This window comes from Pan troglodytes, chromosome 4 (assembly GCF_028858775.2).
Source record: "Pan troglodytes isolate AG18354 chromosome 4, NHGRI_mPanTro3-v2.0_pri, whole genome shotgun sequence".
Taxonomy (NCBI): domain Eukaryota; kingdom Metazoa; phylum Chordata; class Mammalia; order Primates; family Hominidae; genus Pan; species Pan troglodytes.
Genome location: NC_072402.2, coordinates 77201519 through 77221215, shown reverse-complemented (window position 1 = coordinate 77221215; position 19697 = coordinate 77201519). Strand labels below are relative to the sequence as shown.

At 37.2% G+C, this 19697-nt stretch overlaps 1 protein-coding gene across 7 annotated transcripts in view; it reads right to left on the bottom strand.

Moving 5' to 3' along the window:
• LOC129143978 (parathymosin-like) overlaps positions 1–19697 on the bottom strand; it is a 376200-nt gene that overhangs the window by 327071 nt on the left and 29432 nt on the right. The gene's annotated exons all lie outside the window — the stretch shown is intronic.

Below are 19697 nucleotides of genomic sequence, written 5' to 3'. Positions count from 1 at the left end.
TCCCTACAAAGCACACGAACTCATCATTTTTTATGGCTGCATAGTATTCCATCGTGTATATGTGCCACATTTTCTTAATCCAGTCTATCATTGTTGGACATTTGGGTTGGTTCCAAGTCTTTGCTATTGTGAATAGTGCCGCAATAAACATACGTGTGCATGTGTCTTTATAGCAGCATGATTTATACTCCTTTGGGTATATACCCAGTAATGGGATGGTAATGGGTCAAATGGTATTTCCAGATCTAGATCCCTGAAGAATCGCCACACTGACTTCCACAATGGTTGAACTAGTTTACAGTCCCACCAACAGTATAAAAGTGTTCTTATTTCTCCACATCCTCTCCAGCACCTGTTGTTTCCTGACTTTTTAATGATCGCCATTCTAACTGGTGTGAGATGGTATCTCATTGTGGTTTTGATTTGCATTTCTCTGATGGCCAGTGATGATGAGCATTTTTTCATGTGTTTTTTGGCTGCATAAATGTCTTCTTTTGAGAAGTGTCTGTTCATGTCCTTTGCCCACTTTTTGATGGGGTTGTTTGTTTGTTTCTTGTAAATTTGTTTGAGTTCATTGTAGAGTCTGGATATTAGCCCTTTGTCAGATGAGTAGGTTGTGAAAATTTTCTCCCATTTTGTAGGTTGCCTGTTCACTCTGATGGTAGTTTCTTTTGCTGTGCAGAAGCTCCTTAGTTTAATGAGATCCCATTTGTCAATTTTGGCTTTTGTTGCCATTGCTTTTGGTGTTTTAGACATGAAGTCCTTGCCCATGCCTATGTCCTGAATGGTAATGCCTAGGTTTTCTTCTAGGGTTTTTATGGTTTTAGGTCTAACGTTTAAGTCTTTAATCCATCTTGAATTCATTTTTGTATAAGGTATAAGGAAGGGATCCAGTTTCAGCTTTCTACATATGGCTAGCCAGTTTTCCCAGCACCATTTATTAAATAGGGAATCCTTTCCCCATTGCTTGTTTTTGTCAGGTTTGTCAAAGATCAGATAGTTGTAGATATGCGGCGTTATTTCTGAGGGCTCTGTTCTGTTCCATTGATCTATATCTCTGTTTTGGTACCAGTACCGTGCTGTTTTGGTTACTGTAGCCTTGTAGTATAGTTTGAAGTCAGGTAGTGTGATGCCTCTAGCTTTGTTCTTTTGGCTTAGGATTGACTTGGCGATGCGGGCTCTTTTTTGGTTCCATATGAACTTTAAAGTAGTTTTTTCCAATTCTGTGAAGAAAGTCATTGGTAGCTTGATGGGGATGCCATTGAATCTATAAATTACCTTGGGCAGTATGGCCATTTTCACGATATTGATTCTTCCTACCCATGAGCATGGAATGTTCTTCCATTTGTTTGTATCCTCTTTTATTTCATTGAGCAGTGGTTTGTAGTTCTCCTTGAAGAGGTCCTTCACATCCCTTGTAAGTTGGATTCCTAGGTATTTTATTCTCTTTGAAGCAATTGTGAATGGGAGTTCACTCATGATTTGGCTCTCTGTTTGTCTGTTATTGGTGTATAGGAATGCCTGTGATTTTTGCACATTGATTTTGTATCCTGAGACTTTGCTGAAGTTGCTTATCAGCTTAAGGAGATTTTGGGCTGAGACAATGGGGTTTTCTAGATATACAATCATGGCGTCTGCAAACAGGGACAATTTGACTTCCTCTTTTCCTAATTGAATACCCTTTATTTCCTTCTCCTGCCTAATTGCCCTGGCCAGAACTTCCAACACTATGGTGAATAGGAGTGGTGAGAGAGGGCATCCCTGTCTTGTGCCAGTTTTCAAAGGGAATGCTTCCAGTTTTTGCCCATTCAGTATGATATTGGCTGTGGGTTTGTCATAGATAGCTCTTATTATTTGGAAATACGTCCCATCAATACCTAATTTATTGAGAGTTTTTAGCATGAAGGGTTGTTGAATTTTGTCAAAGGCTTTTTCTGCATCTATTAAGATAATCATGTGGTTTTTGTCTTTGGCTCTGTTTATATGCTGGGTTACATTTATTGATTTGCGTATATTGAACCAGCCTTGCATCCCAGGGATGAAGCCCACTTGATCATGGTGGATAAGCTTTTTGATGTGCTGCTGGATTGGTTTTGCCAGTATTTAATTGAGGATATTTGCATCAATGTTTATCAAGGATATTGGTCTAAAATTCTCTTTTTTTGTCATGTCTCTGCCTGGCTTTGGTATCAGAATGATGCTGGCCTCATAAAATGAGTTAGGGAGGATTCCCTCTATTTCTATTGATTGGAATAGTTTCAGAAGGAATGGTACCAGTTCCTCCTTGTACCTCTGGTAGAATTCGGCTGGGAATCCATCTGGTCCTGGACTCTTTTTGGTTGGTAAGCTATTGATTATTGCCACAATTTCAGCTCCTGTTATTGGTCTATTCAGAGATTCAACTTCGTCCTGGTTTAGTCTTGAGAGAGTGTATGTGTCCAGGAATTTATCCATTTCTTCTAGATTTTCTAGTTTATTTGCATAGAGGTGTTTGTAGTATTCCCTGATGGTAGTTTGTATTTCTGTGGGATCGGTGGTGATATCCCCTTTATCATTTTTTATTGCGTCTATTTGATTCTTCTCTCTTTTTTTCTTTATTAGTCTTGCTAGCGGTCTATCAATTTTGTTGATCCTTTGAAAAAACCAGCTCCTGGATTCATTGATTTTTTGAAGGGTTTTTTGTGTCTCTATTTCCTTCAGTTCTGCTCTGATTTTAGTTATTTCTTGCCTTCTGCTAGCTTTTGAATGTGTTTGCTCTTGCTTTTCTAGTTCTTTTAATTGTGATGTTAGGGTGTCAATTTTGGATCTTTCCTGCTTTCTCTTGTGGGCATTTAGTGCTATAAATTTCCCTCTACACACTGCTTTGAATGCATCCCAGAGATTCTGGTATGTTGTGTCTTTGTTCTCGTTGGTTTCAAAGAACATCTTTATTTCTGCCTTCGTCTCGTTATGTACCCAGTAGTCATTCAGGAGCAGGTTGTTCAGTTTCCATGTAGTTGAGCGGTTTTGAGTGAGATTCTTAATCCTGAGTTCTAGTTTGATTGCACTGTGGTCTGAGAGATAGTTTGTTATAATTTCTGTTCTTTTTCATTTGCTGAGGAGAGCTTTACTTCCCAGTATGTGGTCAATGTTGGAATAGGTGTGGTGTGGTGCTGAAAAAAATGTATATTCTGTTGATTTGGGGTGGAGAGTTCTGTAGATGTCTATTAGGTCCGCTTGGTGCAGGGCTGAGTTCAATTCCTGGGTATCCTTGTTGACTTTCTGTCTCGTTGATCTGTCTAATGTTGACAGTGGGGTGTTAAAGTCTCCCATTATCAATGTGTGGGAGTCTAAGTCTCTTTGTAGGTCACTCAGGACTTGCTTTATGAATCTGGGTGCTCCTGTATTGGGTGCATATATATTTAGGATAGTTAGCTCTTCTTGTTGAATTGATCCCTTTACCATTATGTAATGGCCTTCTTTGTCTCTTTTGATCTTTGTTGGTTTAAAGTCTGTTTTATCAGAGACTAGGATTGCAACCCCTGCCTTTTTTTGTTTTCCATTTGCTTGGTAGATCTTTCTCCATCCTTTTATTTTGAGCCTATGTGTGTCTCTGCATGTGAGATGGGTTTCCTGAATACAGCACACTGATGGGTCTTGACTCTTTATCCAATTTACCAGTCTGTGTCTTTTAATTGGAGAGCATTTAGTCCATTTACATTTAAATTTAATATTGTTATGTGTGAATTTGATCCTGTCATTATGATGTTAGCTGGTTATTTTGCTCATTAGCTGATGCAGTTTCTTCCTAGTCTTGATGGTCTTTACATTTTGGCATGATTTTGCAGCAGCTGGTACCATTTGTTCCTTTCCATGTTTAGTGCTTCCTTCAGGAGCTCTTTTAGGGCAGGCCTGGTGGTGACAAAATCTCTCAGCATTTGCTTGTCTGTAAAGTATTTTATTTCTCCTTCACTTATGAAGCTTAGTTTGGCTGGATATGAAATTCTGGGTTGCAAATTCTTTTCTTTAAGAATGTTGAATATTGGCCCCCACTCTCTTCTGGCTTGTAGAGTTTCTGCCAAGAAATCCGCTGTTAGTCTGATGGGCTTCCCTTTGAGGGTAACCCAACCTTTCTCTCTGGTTGCTCTTAACATTTTTTCCTTCATTTCCACTTTGGTGAATCTGACAATTATGTGTCTTGGAGTTGCTCTTCTCGAGGATTATCTTTGTGGCATTCTCGGTATTTCCCGAATCTGAACGTTGGCCTGCCTTGCTAGATTGGGGAAGTTCTCCTGGATAATATCCTGCAGAGTGTTTTCCAACTTGGTTCCATTCTCCCCAGTACTTTCAGGTACACCAATCAGATGTAGATTTGGTCTTTTCACCTAGTCCCATATTTCTTGGAGGCTTTGCTCATTTATTTTTATTCTTTTTTCTCTAAACTTCCCTTCTCGCTTCATTTCATTCATTTCATCTTCCATCGCTGATACCCTTTCTTCCAGTTGATCCCATCGGCTCCGGAGGCTTCTGCATTCTTCACGTAGTTCTCGAGCCTTGATTTTCAGCTCCATCAGCTCCTTTAAGCACTTCTCTGTATTGCTTATTCTAGTTATACATTCTTCTAAATTTTTTTCAAAGTTTTCAACTTCTTTGCCTTTGGTTTGAATGTCCTCCCTAGCTCAGAGTAATTTGATCGTCTGAAGCCTTCTTCTCTCAGCTCATCAAAGTCATTCTCCATCCAGCTTTGTTCCGTTGCTGGTGAGGAACTGTGTTCCTTTGGAGGAGGAGAGGCGCTCTGCTTTTTAGAGTTTCCAGTTTTTCTGTTCTGTTTTTTCCCCATCTTTGTGGTTTTATCTACTTTTGGTCTTTGATGATGGTGATGTACAGATGGGTTTTTGGTGTGGATGTCCTTTCTGTTTGTTAGTTTTCCTTCTAACAGAGAGGACCCTCAGCTGCAGGTCTGTTGGAATACCCTGCCGTGTGAGGTGTCAGTGTGCCCCTGCTGGGGGGTGCCTCCCAGTTAGGCTGCTCGGGGGTCAGGGGTCAGGGACCCACTTGAGGAGGCAGTCTGCCCATTCTCAGATCTCCAGCTGTGTGCTGGGAGAACCACTGCTCTCTTCAAAGCTGTCAGACAGGGACATTTAAGTCTGCAGAGGTTACTGCTGTCTTTTGGTTTGTCTATGCCCTGCCCCCAGAGGTGGAGCCTACAGAGGTAGGCAGGCCTCCTTGAGCTGTGGTGGGCTCCACCCAGTTCGAGCTTCCAGGCTGCTTTGTTTACCTAATCAAGCCTGGGCAATGGCGGGCGCCCCTCCCCCAGCCTCGCTGCTGCCTTGCAGTTTGATCTCAGACTGCTGTGCTAGCAATCAGCGAGACTCCGTGGGGTAGGACCCTCCGAGCCAGGTGCGGGATATTATCTCGTGGTGCGCTGTTTTTTAAGCCCATCAGAAAAGGGCAGTATTCGGGTGGGAGTGACCCGATTTTCCAGGTGCCATCCATCACCCCTTTCTTTGACTCAGAAAGGGAACTCCCTGACCCCTTGCGCTTCCCAAGTGAGGCAATGCCTCGCCCTGCTTTAGCTCGTGCATGGTGCGTGCACCCACTGACCTGCGCCCACTGTCTGGCACTCCCTAGTGAGATGAACCCGGTACCTCAGATGGAAATGCAGAAAACACCCGTCTTCTGCATTGCTCACACTGGGAGCTGTATACCAGAGCTGTTCCTATTCGGCCATCTTGGCTCCTCCCAGTAGTTGCGTTTTTTTGACATAACTTTTAATTAATGGCATACATTAGTTACAGGTTGGTGCAAAAGTAATTGCGTTTTTTGCCATTACTTTTAATGTATGTCATTAATTAAAAGTCATGGCAATAACTAAACATTTATTTATATGGCACATACTGTGGCCAGGTGCTGTGCTATAAGCCTTTGTCAAATATCAACAAATATTAGCTAATTTTATCTGCATAGCAACCCCATGAGGAAGTTGCTCTTGTTATCAATCCCATTTTATAGATGAGGAGACTCACAGCTGGGGAAATCAAGTAACTTGAAATACTGAGATTCAAATCCAGGCAGCTTGATTCTAGAATTTCTGATCTAAACCTCCACAGCGTATACTGACATTGTCATATAGGACTATGTAACAGGACATGTTCTAGTTAACTTTACCCCATTTACACAAATACCATGTGTACACCAACCCCAAACACTTAAGACACATAAATTCATTGGGCACTAAACAAATACTATATTTTAAGATAATGATTAAAATACTATATTTTAATACTAATGGAACATTAAGAATCTGGAGTATATACATACATATATTTTTGAGACAGAGTCTTGCTCTGTCGCCCAGGCTGGAGTGCAGAGACATGGTGTCGGCTCACTGCAACCTCTGCCTCCCAGGCTCCAGGATCCTCCCGCCTCAACCCCCTGAGTAGCTGGGACTACAGGCACTCACCACCATGCCTGGCTAATTTTTGTAATTTTTGTAGGGAGGCAGTTTTGCCATGTTGCCCAGGCTGGTCTCAAACTCCTGGACTTAAGCAATTCTCCTTCTTTGGCCTCCCAGAGTGCTAGGATTACAGGCATGAGCCGCTGCACCCGGCCTAGAGTGTAATTTGGTTCCTTTCCCACTTACCCTTAATCTTCATTTTATTATGTCCCGCGTAATGTCATCCACGGTTTTGAATTAAACAGTTTGTTACTCACATTTAGTGTAAACTCTTATGGAAGTTGACAGATTTTCTAAGTGCTCTACTCTCTTCTTTCGGGTTAACTAGGCATTAGGATGCCTCTGGTCCTTTTCTCTGGATTTTACGTGCTTCTATTTCCTAATTTTTTTCTTCTTAGCTACTGGAGGAACTACTTAAAGTAATGGTTCTCAGATTTTTGGTTTCAGGACCTCTTTATAGCCTCATTTTTATAAAGAGCTTTTGTTTATGTAGACTGCTATCTATCAACATTTACCACATTAGAAACTTTAAAACTATTTATTAATTCATTTAAAAATAATAAATCCATGACATACTAACATAAAACATCTTTAAGGCAAATACATTTTCCAAAGCCAAAAATATTTTGTGAGAAAAGTGGCATTGTTTTATATATTTGTTAATGTCTTTAACCTTTGGCTTAATAGAAGACAGCTAGTCTCATATATGTTTCTGTATTCTATCTGTTGTGATATTACATGTCATGTAGATTCTGGGAAACTCCACTCTACACTCATGGCAGAATGAGAGTGATAAAGGAAAATAATGTCTTAGTATTATTAGGAATATAGTTTCAATTATACAGACTTCCTGAAGGGTGTTTGACAACCCTTTAAGAAACACTGTTTTAAAGAGAGTAGACAGGAGAAAAGGGAGAAAAAGAGGTTCCTCTAGTGTCGTGTTCCCAGTTATCATTCATCCTTTGTACAACGTGATGAAAGAGAAAAATAAAGAGAAAGCTAAAGAATGACTTCTATATTTTGAGCAAAAATGTTCCAGGATCATTTTCTCTAATTATGAAAAGGAAAATGAATTTTCTCTTTTGTTCTACATATAAGAGAAATTAGAGAGCCTGCTGTATTTGTCTTTCACACCAGTATCTTCTTGAGTAAGTGAACATGATATTGATTTGACAAGTAGGTTGTTAGCCAATTTGCCTTAGGAACACTTAGCAGTATACTGCGACTTCTATAAAATTCCTTAGAAGAAGATTATAACATTTCCTGAAAATGAGTATTGTGAAGAGGGGAAAGATATTTTTGTTTTTAATGCTGGGAATTTAGTCGTGAATGAATTCTGATACTAAAAGGAAATAGTATTAGCAAGAGAATCAACTTCACTATAAGTTTTTCAGTACTACTACTAGTAGTAATAATAATAATATTATTAATAAATTTATGTGCTGTGTAATTGTAACTCATCATGTTTCATCATTTCCAGGATTTAAAACAAAAAATAATGGTCCATATCATAGCAGAAGTCTACAAGTTGAGTTTTATATCAGCCAAATTGTTGCCTCAGCCAAGTCTTGAAAAGTAGAATCCTAGATAGATAGATCTGGGTATGGCTTTCCATCCAAAAGCTTTATTTTATATATTAAGTAATGAAGATTTGGCAGAATGAAGTGATTCGCTGCAAGTGACATAGCATCTAGCCTTAGAGAAAAAAAAAACAAACTACAAGACAGATCTTTAGACCTTAAGTAGAGAAAATGTATTTTCAGTACCTCTCTACACTTAAATAATTACAATAATAGCAAACAGTTAAGAGACCTTACTATATACTATATGCTCTTCTAATTTGATCAGCTTTGTTTCTTAAAATAATTAATTTCAATTTTAACATATCTTTTTTTACTTTACTGTTTATTTTTAATTTCTTGAGTTAGAACTTACCTCATTAATTTTCAAATTTTTATTTTCTAATACAGGCATTTAAGGCTATAATTTTTCTGATACTGTTTTAGTTGCAGTATTTTAATGTAATATTTTAATTGTTGCTCAGTTCCAAATATTTTATGATTTCTTTTGTGATTTTGTCTCTAGTGAATTGATTATATAGGGGTGTGTGTGTGTGTGTGTGCGCGCGTGTGTGTGTACATGCGCCCGTGCACCTCTGGTTAATTCCAAGGGCATGTTTTGTAGGGGAAAGGGATTTGTTTGTTTTATGTGTGTGTGTGTTTTCATCATCCAAAACCGATAGTTTACATTTGAATTTACTGTTCACTCTTGGTGTACTAGTACATCCTCTGAGTTTTGAAAAATGTATAACGACGTGTATTCATTATTATAGTATCATACAGAGTAGTTTCACTACCCAGAAAATCCTCTGTGCTATGCCTATTTATCCCTTCCTCCCCACTAACCCATGGGGCAACCACTGAGTTTTTTTAGTCTTCATAGTTTTGCCTTTTCCAAAGTGTTATGACATTGGAATCACATGGTATACAGCTTTGCCAGATAGGCTTCTTTCTCTTCTTTCTTTCCTTCCTTCCTTCCTTCCTTCCTTCCTTCCTTCCTTCCTTCCTTCCTTCCTTCCTTCCTTCCTTCCTTCTTTCTTTCTTTCTTTCTTTCTTTCTTTCTTTCTTTCTTTCTTTCTTTCTTTCTTTTTGAGATGGAGTTTCGCTCTTTTTGCCCAGGCTGGAGTGCAATAGCGCGATCTCGGTTCACTGCAACCTCTGCCTCCTGGGTTTAAGCAATTCTCCTGCCTCAGTCTCCCGAGTAGCTGGGATTACAGGCGCCTGCCACCATGCCCGGCTAATTTTTTTGTACTTTTAGTAGAGACGGGGTTTCACTGTGTTGGCCAGGCTGGTCTCAAACTCCTGGCCTCAAGTGATCTGCCCACCTCAGCCTCTCAAAGTGCTGGGATTACAAGCATGAGTCACTACGCCGGCTATTGCCTTCTTTCACTTAGTAATATGCATTTACGTTTCCTCCATATCTTTTCATGGCTTGATAGATCATTTCTTTTTAGCACCGAAAAATATTTGTCTGGATGTACCACAGTTTATTTATCTGTAACCTACAGAAGGACAACTTGTTTGCTTCCAAGTTTTGGCAGTTGTGAATAAATCATTTATAAACATGTGTACAGGTTTTTCTGTGGACATAAGTTATCACTTCATTTGGGTAAATGTCAAGGAGCACAATTGCTGGATCATATGGTAAGTGTACATGTAGTTTTGTAAGAAAGTGACAAACTATCTTCCAAAGTGGCTTTCCCATTTATCATTCCTATTAGCAATAAATGATTGTTCCTGTTGCTCTACATCCTCACCAGCTTTTGGTGTTGTCAATGTTTTATATTGTGGTCATTCTAAGAGGTTTTATGATATCTAGTTGTTTTAATTAGCAATTCCCTAATGACATATATGTTCTGGATTTTTATGTGTTTATATACCTATATATCTTCTTTGGTGAGGTATTTGGTCAGGTCTTTTGCCTACTTTTTAAGTTAAGTTGTTCATTTTCTTATTGTTGAGTTTTGAGTTCTTTGTATATTTTGTCTTTTACCAGATAAGTCTTTTGTAAATATTTTCTCCAAATCTATGATTTGTCTTCTCATTCTCTTGAAATAGTCTTTCACAGAGGAGTTTTTAATTTAAATGAAGTCCAGTGCATTTAATTTAAATGAAGTCCAGTGTTGTTTATTTTATGGGTCATACCTTTGGTATTGTATCTAAAAATTCATTGCCATATCTAAGGTCACCTAGATTTTCTCCCATGTTATCTTCTAGATGTTTTATAGTTTCCCATTTTACATTTAGGTCTATGATCCATTTTGAGTTAATTTTTGTGAAGGGTGTTAAGTTCTGTGTCTAGATTCATTTTTTCTTCATGTGGATGTTTACTTGTCTCATCTTCATTTGTTGAAAAAACTAACTCTTTGCTCCATTGTATTTTATTTTCTCCTTTGTCAAATATCAGTTAGCAATGTTTACATGAGTCTATTTCTGGGCTCTCTATTCTGTTCCATTGGTCTATTTGTCTATTCTTTTGCCAGTACTACTCTATCTTGACTACTGTAGCTTTACAGTAAACCTTGCAGTTGAATAGTGCAGTCCTCCAACTTTTTGTTCAATATTGAGTTGACTATTCTGGGTCTTTTGACTCTCCATATAGACTTTAGAATCAATTTGTCAACATTCATAAAATAACTTGGGATTGCATTGAATCTATATCAAGTTGGGAAGAACGAACATCTCAACAACATTGCCTTCCTATCCATAACATTAAATGTCTCTCCATTTATTTAGTTCTTCTTTATTATCTTTCATCAGAGTTTTGTAGTTTTCCTCACATAGATCTTGCACTTGTTTAGTTAGCTTTATATCTTAGTATTTCATTTTTGGGGGTGCTAATGTAATTGGTGTTACATTTTAAATTTCAAATTTTACTTGTTTTCTACTGATATACAGGGAAGCAACTGACTTTTGTATCTTAACCTTGAATTTTACAATCTTGCTACAATCACTTATTAATTCCAGGGGTTTGTTGTTTTGATTCCTTCAGATTTCTACAGTTTGAACAAAGATAGCTTTATTTTTTCTTTCTCAATCTGCACATCCTTAATTTTGTGCTCTTGTCTTACTGTATAAGCTAGGACTTCCAAGGATGATGTTGAAAAAGAGTAGTAGGAGACATCCTTACTTTATTCCCAATACATGAAGAAAAGCTTTGAGTTTCTTGCCATTAAGTATGATGGTAGCTGCAGGTTCTTTGTGGATATTATTTTTCAAGTTGAGAAAGTTTCTCTCTATTCCTATTTTTCTATCATGAATGGACATTAGATTTTGTTAAATGCTTTTTTCTGTGTCTGTTGAGATAATCATATGATTTATCTTCTTTAGCCTGCTAACGTGATGGATTACATTAAGTGATTTTTTTTTTTTTTTTTTTTTTGAGACGGAGTCTCACTCTGTCGCCCAGGCTGGAGTACAATGGTGCTATCTTGGCTCACTGCAAGCTCTGCCTCCTGGGTTCACGCCATTCTCCTGCCTCAGCCTCTGGAGTAGCTGGGACTACAGGCACCCACCACAAAGCCCGGTTAATTTTTTGTATTTTTAGTAGAGACGGGGTTTCACCATGTTAGCCAGGATGGTCTCAATCTCCTGACCTTGTGATCCACCCGCCTCAGACTCCCAAAGTGCTGGGATTACAGGTGTGAGCCACCGTGCCTGGCCAACATTAAGTGATTTTTGAGTGTTGAACCAGCCTTGCAGTTTGGGATGAATTTCACTTGTTTGTAAGTTATAATTATTTTTATACATTTTATACATTCCTGGGTACAATTTGCTAATATTTGTTGAGGATTTTGTATCTATGTTCATGAAAGATATTGCTTTGTAGTTTTATTTTTATTTTTATTTTTTATTTTTTTAACCCTTTACTTGATTCTGAATGTTATCCCATTGTTAGAAAACAGGATTTTTTTTATTTAGAGCTGTTGCTGGTCTTGATAGTACCTTTTAATTAACTTTAATTAAATTTAAATATTTCTTTAAAGAAACTTTCAGAGGGACAAACACCTTTTCATCCCTGGGCTCAAGAGCAAAATGTATCCCTTTCTTCATAATCCCATGACAAGGCAAACATCTTGGCTGATAGGGAGTGGGCTCAACTTCATCAACCTTTCTCCTCCTCAGCTAATTGCCCCTGTGCAATCGACTATTTGGGGTGGCCCTGTCTTTTGTGTATCCTCAGACTTGCTTTGTGGTCAACAATGTGGAAAATTTTTGTAAATATTTTGTGTGCATGTAAAAACAATGTGCATTATACTAAAGCATAAAATAGATTCTGTTATTTCTAGACCTATAAAGTAAAAATACTTTTTTGTCTATATATAAAAAATTATATATTCTTTATACATAAAGAATATATGATTAGCCCAGAGGAAAATAAGAATGAAGAAAAAGGAAGTAAAAAAAACCCCAAAGGATTATAAAAATAATTCCCAAAACATCAGAAAAATTGTAATAAAATGAAAATTTGTGTTTCAATATTAATATCAGAAAAATAGATTTATAAACAAGAAGCATTATTGGAAATAAAAAAGGTCGTGACTTGAAAAATAAAATAATTTACTAGAAATAAGTAACAATTTTTCACCTGTGCGTGCCTAATGACATAGTTTTGTCTATCTCAGTTTTTAACCTTCATCACCCCTCTATTAGTCTGTTTTCATGGTTTTGATAAAGACATACCCAAGACTGGTTAATTTATAGAGGAAAGAGTTTTAATGGAGAACTCACAGTTCCATGTGGCTGGGGAAGCCTCACAATCACAGTGGAAGGCAAGGAGGAGCAAGTCATATCTTACATGGACGGTGGCAGGCAAAAAGAGCCTGTGCAGGGCAACTCCCATTTTTAAAACCATCAGATCTCCTGAGACCCACTCACTATTATGAGAACAGCATGGGAAAGGCCCATCCCCATAATTCAATCACCTCCCACCAGGTCCCTCCCACAGCATGTGGGAATTATGTGAGCTACAGTATGAGATTTGGGTGGTGCCCAAATCTGCCCCTGGCCCCTCCCAAATCTCATGTCTTTTCATTTCAAAACCAACCATCCCTTCCCAACAGTCCTCCAAAGTCTCAGCTCATTTCAGCATTAACTCATAAGCCCACAATCCGAAGCCTCATCCAAGATAAGGCAAGTTCCTTCCATCTATGAGCCTGTAAAATCAAAAGCAAGTTAGTTACTTCCTAGATACAATGAGGGTACAGGCATTGGGTAAATACAGCTGTTCCAAATGGGAGAAATTGACCAAAACAAAGGGACTACAGGCCCCATGCAAGATCTCCCCTGACTTCATGTCCCTGCAAATTTTCTAAACTTCTATGCTCTGCTTCCCTTATAAAACTGAATGTGTTTAATAGCACCAAAGTCAGCTCTTGAATGCTCTGCTACTTAGAAATTTCTTCCACCAGATACCCTAAATAATCTCTCTCAAGTTCAGAGTTCCACACTTATCTAGGGCAGGGGAAAATGCCACCAGTCTCTTTGCTAAAATGTAACAAGAGTCACCATTACTCCAGTTCTCAACAAGTTCCTCATTTCCATCTGAGACCACCTCAGCTTGGACTTTATTGTCCATATCACTATCAGCATTTTGGACAAAGCCATTCAACAAGTCTCTAGGGAGTTCCATACTTTCCCACATTTTCCTGACTTCTTCTAAGCCCTTCAAACTGTTCCAACCTCTGCCTGTTACCCAGTTCCAAAGTTGCTTCCACATTTTCAGGTATTTTTTCAGCAGTGCCCCACTCTACTGGTACCAATTTACTGTATTAGTTAATTTCACACTGCTGATAAAGATATATCCAAGACTGGGAAGAAAAAGAGGTTTAATTGGACTTACACTTTCACATGGCTGGGGAGGCCTCAGAATCATGGCAGAAGGCAAGGAAGACAAGTTACATCTTACATGGATGGCAGGAGGCAAAAAGAGCTTCTGTAGGGGTGACTCCCATTTTTAAAACCATCAGATCTCATGAGACCCATTCACTATCACGAGAACAGCATAGAAAAGACCTGCCCCCATAATTGAATCATCTCCCACAAAGTCCCTCCCACAACATGTGGGAATTATGGGAGCTACAAGATGAGATTTGTGTGGGGACATGGAGCCAAACCATATCAACCTCTAACCTAGAATATTACCATGTTTACTTGTTTTCCTTCCTCTAATTACTCCTTTCCTCATCTCTGCAATAGTTGTTTTACACACAGTGATCTGAAAATGAAACTCTTGTCAGTCAGTTACCACAAACACTCCATGGGCTTCCCATTGCAAAGAGTCTAGGCACTTTAACATGGTATTCTTGTTATAGACCTTATCTTAATAGCCTCAGCTAAAAGTATTTATTACTTTGTGGAAACATAATTAGTGGATTTTACACAGATTACACACATGCATACCTTTGTCCTACTGCATCTACTTTAGAAATAATATCTGATGTCTTCTGATTGCTTACGGTGTTCTATATAAATGCCTATCTAAGCTACTTGATCTATATTATTTCATTCTTACAACAAACTTATAAGTATTATTATCTCCATTTTATAGCTGAGGAAACAAAAGATTAGGGAGCTCAAGGGTCTTGACCAAAGTTATACATCTTGTGAAAGGTAGTCAGAATTTAAAACCAAACAATCTGGCATCTAAAAATACATACTTAACTACTGTACCTATACTGTCTTTAGGCAGCTAGCATTCCACCAATATAGTTTATTACATTTTGACCATGAATCATACTAACTCCTTACCCATAATGCAGTGAAAGTAGAGTCAGGCACCACATAACAATGTTTTGGTCAATCATGGACCACATTTATGACAATGGTTTCATAAGATTATAATGCTATAATTTTTACTGTATCTTTTCTATGTTTAGATACATGAATGCTTACCAATGCATTACAGTTGCCTGTAGTATTTAGTACAGTAACATTCTGTACAGGTTTGTAGCCTGGGAGCAATAGGTTGTACCATCTACGTTTATGTAGTACACTCTATGATGGTCATATAAGGACAAAATCACCTAACAACGCATTTCTCAGAATGTATCCCCATCGTTAAGTGACACATGACAGTATAGTGAATTCTCTTTAAGAAACAGTGCTTGTTTAATAGTTTCTTAATGTTTCTGGATAAGTTAAGTTCCCCTTAATAAAGGGAATCAAAACACATATTTATAGAGTGCCTATTTTGCTACATTTTGAGGAAACAAAAACAATCATGCATGTTCCATGCTTCTGTGGAGTTGCCTCTGTAACCTGTCTGTAGTACGGACATTTAAAGATGCTAGTGAAATAAATTGTTATGGGTGTCATAATAGAAGTATTTTCACAGTTCTAGAGTGAGGTTAATTTTATAGACTTCATAGAGACATAGAATATTGAACCGTGTTTTGCAAAATATGTTGGAATAAAGGGAAAAGGGGTATTCTAGACAAAAGTCACAGCATGGATAGTGGAATGGAGGAATGAAGTATGTTGAATTGAGAAACATCCAGAGGGACGATTATGGTAGGAATGGAGAGAGGAGGAAATGGAAAATGTGTTGATAACTGAGGTGGGAGAAGTAGACACAGAGAAGATTTTGCAATGTCTTGTACTAAAAGACTTGTATTTTATCTTCTAGGCAACCAGTAGTCATTCCAAAGCTTTCATCCAGGATGCAGCATAGTGAGTTTTACATTTTAGGATGATTCCTCTCATTATAGTATAAATAGTAGATTCAAGATGGGCATATTGGAGTAATAAAAGGACAATTTCAAGACTCTCATAACAGTTCATGTGAGAAGGACTGAATACCTTAACTAAGAATCAGTGGAGATCGATGAATACAAAAGATGAGAAGGAGCTGGTCTTAAGGATCTGTTAACAGATCTTGACCATAGCTCAAACAAGAAGGATAAAGGAATGAAGGTGTCTTGGATAGCTAAGAGGTTTCTGAGTTAGATTACCAATGCCAAAATCTTCTATGACATCCTACCAATCCATAAAAGGTGAGTCTAGAGATTCTCAACAGATATTGTATGGCTGCCCAGATATTTTACTGATGTCCAATGCAGCTTATATTTGAAAGACATAAGTTTCAATTTAAAAAAACTATAAGATCTTTCAAAAACACTCAGAAAGTGTTTTATATTCTTCCTGAGTGACAGTTACATTTCAACCATCCATGACATTTTTCATCATTCTTGCAAGCATAGATAGAAATTATACTGGCTTTGAATTGTCATTCTGAATTGCACCAAATGAGATAATGGCTACTCACTCTGATTGCTCTATAGATTTTATAGGCAGCTGATACTACTGAATTTTTAGTTCTAAAACAAGAAAATTGTTAAACTTTTGAGCTAAGAAATTTTGCCCATTTTTGTTTATTTTTCTCTGCTTGCTAGAGTTTTATAAACTCAGGACTTCCTTTACCTCAGCTCTAATGCAATGAGGTTCTTAATTTCCTAAGCAACTAAGCAGAAACCTTAGAATGTACCTTACTTGCTTCTTACTGTCAAATCACTTAAGAGTGTTGCTGATCGTTAAAGCCTACAACTCAGGGTTTTTTTTCTTTTTTCTGAAAGGTATATTGATAGAAAGGTCAAGCTGGCATTAACTAATAATTCCATTATTCATTGAGAAATTATGTCTTATCTGTACTGAGTGAAGTGATTTTAGTACAGGAGACAATGTACAAGGATTTTCCTACTTCTGTTGAAGGTAATGTGCATGTGAGTGTTACATACTTCTGCTTGTGGGCTTCAGGTACAACAAATCACTTTGTGTCCCAATATGGTAACCTGTAATTATCCTCAGCTTGGATGCAATAACCTTTACAACAAACATCTTCAATTTCTTATTTTTCACAGCGCTCTACCAGGGGAATGAGTTAAAGGTGGGTATGTTTGTATAAAGGCATCTAAGCAGAATTTGCAGTAGTAATTTGGCAAAATTTTCCAAGACAGTAGTAGTATGAGAAGGGTCATGACAACATTTATGGACTTGAAGATATACTAAGCATTTCCGGTCTGAGTGGCTTCTGCCATAAAGTTGACTGCATCAAGGCAACTGGTTAACTTGAACCACTTAGGAGGTATAGGTGTTATACAAATGCAGTGTACTGTGCTTGGTTGGTACCATTTCTGCTTAATACTACTTACTTCAAATTCTGTATTTTCTTGCATTTGTAATACTTACAGGCTTTCTTTCCTTTAAATGTATATTACTTCTTTCTTGACATAAGAGTTTAATTATTTCTAGGGGTTTTTTATTAGTTGCTGTTAAAACCATCTGATAAATCTAGAAGGTGATTTCAGTATCTTTTGAAATTTTTTTTCATTTTTGCCCTTCAATTAAACAATTAAATGTAGTGAATTTTCCTAGGTTATTCTTACATGCAAAACACCATATCAGTCAACATGGAAAACACAAAGTTGAATAAGACATAGTCGCTATCTTCAAGGGTCTTGTAATCTAGTAAGAACAGCAGTAACATGCAAAAATAACAATAATTAAAGGCATACGGTGGTAAAAAATTGAAGGAGGATGAGGCAGGAAGATTGCTTGAGCCTAGAAATTCAAGGTTACAGTGAGCTATGATTGCACCACTGCACTTCAGCCTGGGCAATAGAGTGAGATCCCGTTTCTATTTTTCTTAATTGAAAATGATATATAAATAAAATGCCATAAAACATAAAAGAATAAGATTAACTATTAGTAAAGATAGGTGCAGGAAAAATGTTTATAGGAGAGTTGACATTTGATGTGGACATTGAAAGATATGCAAAATTTTGATATGATAGCTTGTTGAAGCACAACAAGTGAAGAACAATAGTTGTAGTGATGGGCATAGATAAATGGTAGATTCAGGGAAGATCTTGTGAGTTCTTGAATGCTGTGCTAAAAACTTTGATTTCTATTCTGTTTATGCTTAAAAACAAAAACAAAACAGCAACAACAAAAACACAAATATCCCAGGCTTAAGCAAGAAGGTGACATGATCATATCTCTTTCATTAAAAGTTCATTTTGGGGCTTCTGGTTTTACCTCTAACATGTAAAAATCTTGGTAATGTCACTTCCAGTCTTACAACAAGGAAAACACTGCACAAATTGAAAACCAGTTATTTTTCTTGCACCCCTCAGAGAATTGAGGTCACAGGGCAAACTGCACCCTGATATCTGGAAAGACAGGCAAATATAGACTAAGACAGTTTTTCTTCCAAAAATATTTCACTGCCCACTATAATTCTTAGAAGAATCCTCCTTTATTCATCAATAAATGCTTCTAACCTTAAAATAATCTGTCAATGTTTTCTCTTTAGTGGTTTGCAGAGACTAACATAATGCCTAGAATAGAACAGATGCTTGATAAATGTTTGTTGAATGAGTGAATAAAAGACAATCTTTTAAATTAGCAATTTAATTTTTTTCTGAGCTTGCACCTCATCAATTAAAAACAAATCAGTGATTCTCTATTCTCTATTTATTTATTTATACAAGTTAGACATAATCTACCATTAAATGAAATGCATAATTTAAAATAACTAAAATATAGAAAAATTTGAAGTATCAGATGAAAAGGCATCAATCGAACTTATATCTTTTCTATACCTCCCTGCATTGTGTATTTTATACACCTCACTGTAGGAAATACTGATCTAAGGAAGGATTATTGCACATTATTGAACAATCTAAGGGGTGATTATTCCACCCCTTACACTTTTTTTCAAAGTTCTAGCAAATAAGTAATCATGGACCAGCTCAATAGTAGTAGTTTAAGTCTACTTAAAGTGATTTTTAATATAGTGGTTTTCCTCAAAAACATTTAACTTTAACTCCGGTGATGTAATGTTCAGCAACAACGCAAATCACGAAGATTGTGTTAGAAACTTAAGATCCTCTTCCAAGAGCCCTGAAGTCTGTATGAGGTGCTAGAACACAAGTTCTCAACTACTTTCTTATTTCTATATTATCAAGTGTGAGATTGTCCTCCATGAGTTTCCCTATTTGTACTAAGTAAGGAGTATGACTGTTTTAATCCTTTCTGCCCCTTTTTGAGGTCAGGGGCATTTTTTAAAATTTGTTTTTCGATTGACAAATAAAAATTGCATATTTTATGGTGTACAACATGATGTTTTGATATATGTATACATTGTGGATTGGCTAAATCAAACTAATTAACACATTCAACAGGGCATTTTTGTTGCTGTTGTTACTATGGCTACCAACACTGTTATTTCCAATACCTTCCTCATAACGAATGAGACCAAGGCATTTCCAAGTGTGATCTTGAATTCAGTAAAAACTAATAAACTTATTAAGGTTTAGAGTTGAAAAGGAGCTTAGAAGTCATCTAGTCCAACTCATTCAACATACAGATGGGGAAACTGAAGTCTAAAGAGGTGTGATGAACTCTAATAAGGAATGATAACATTCTTAGGGACAATGCCCAAATGAGCAAATATAATAAATTTTAGTGCTAGGCATCAGGTCTATTTTAATGCAGTTACTGAATTCTGTGGGTTTAAAAATATTTACTGATCCAACCATCTGCATGATCACATTTAATCTATTTCTTCTTCGTATCTGAATTCCTAGGAAGTCTGTGTTCACCTAGTTTTCAAATGCCTCCGCTCTCAGTCTGCACTGTGGTGAAAACTCCGAGGTATTTGTGAAGCACGTTGTTCTTGTTCTCCAATTCCCCCTAAACTC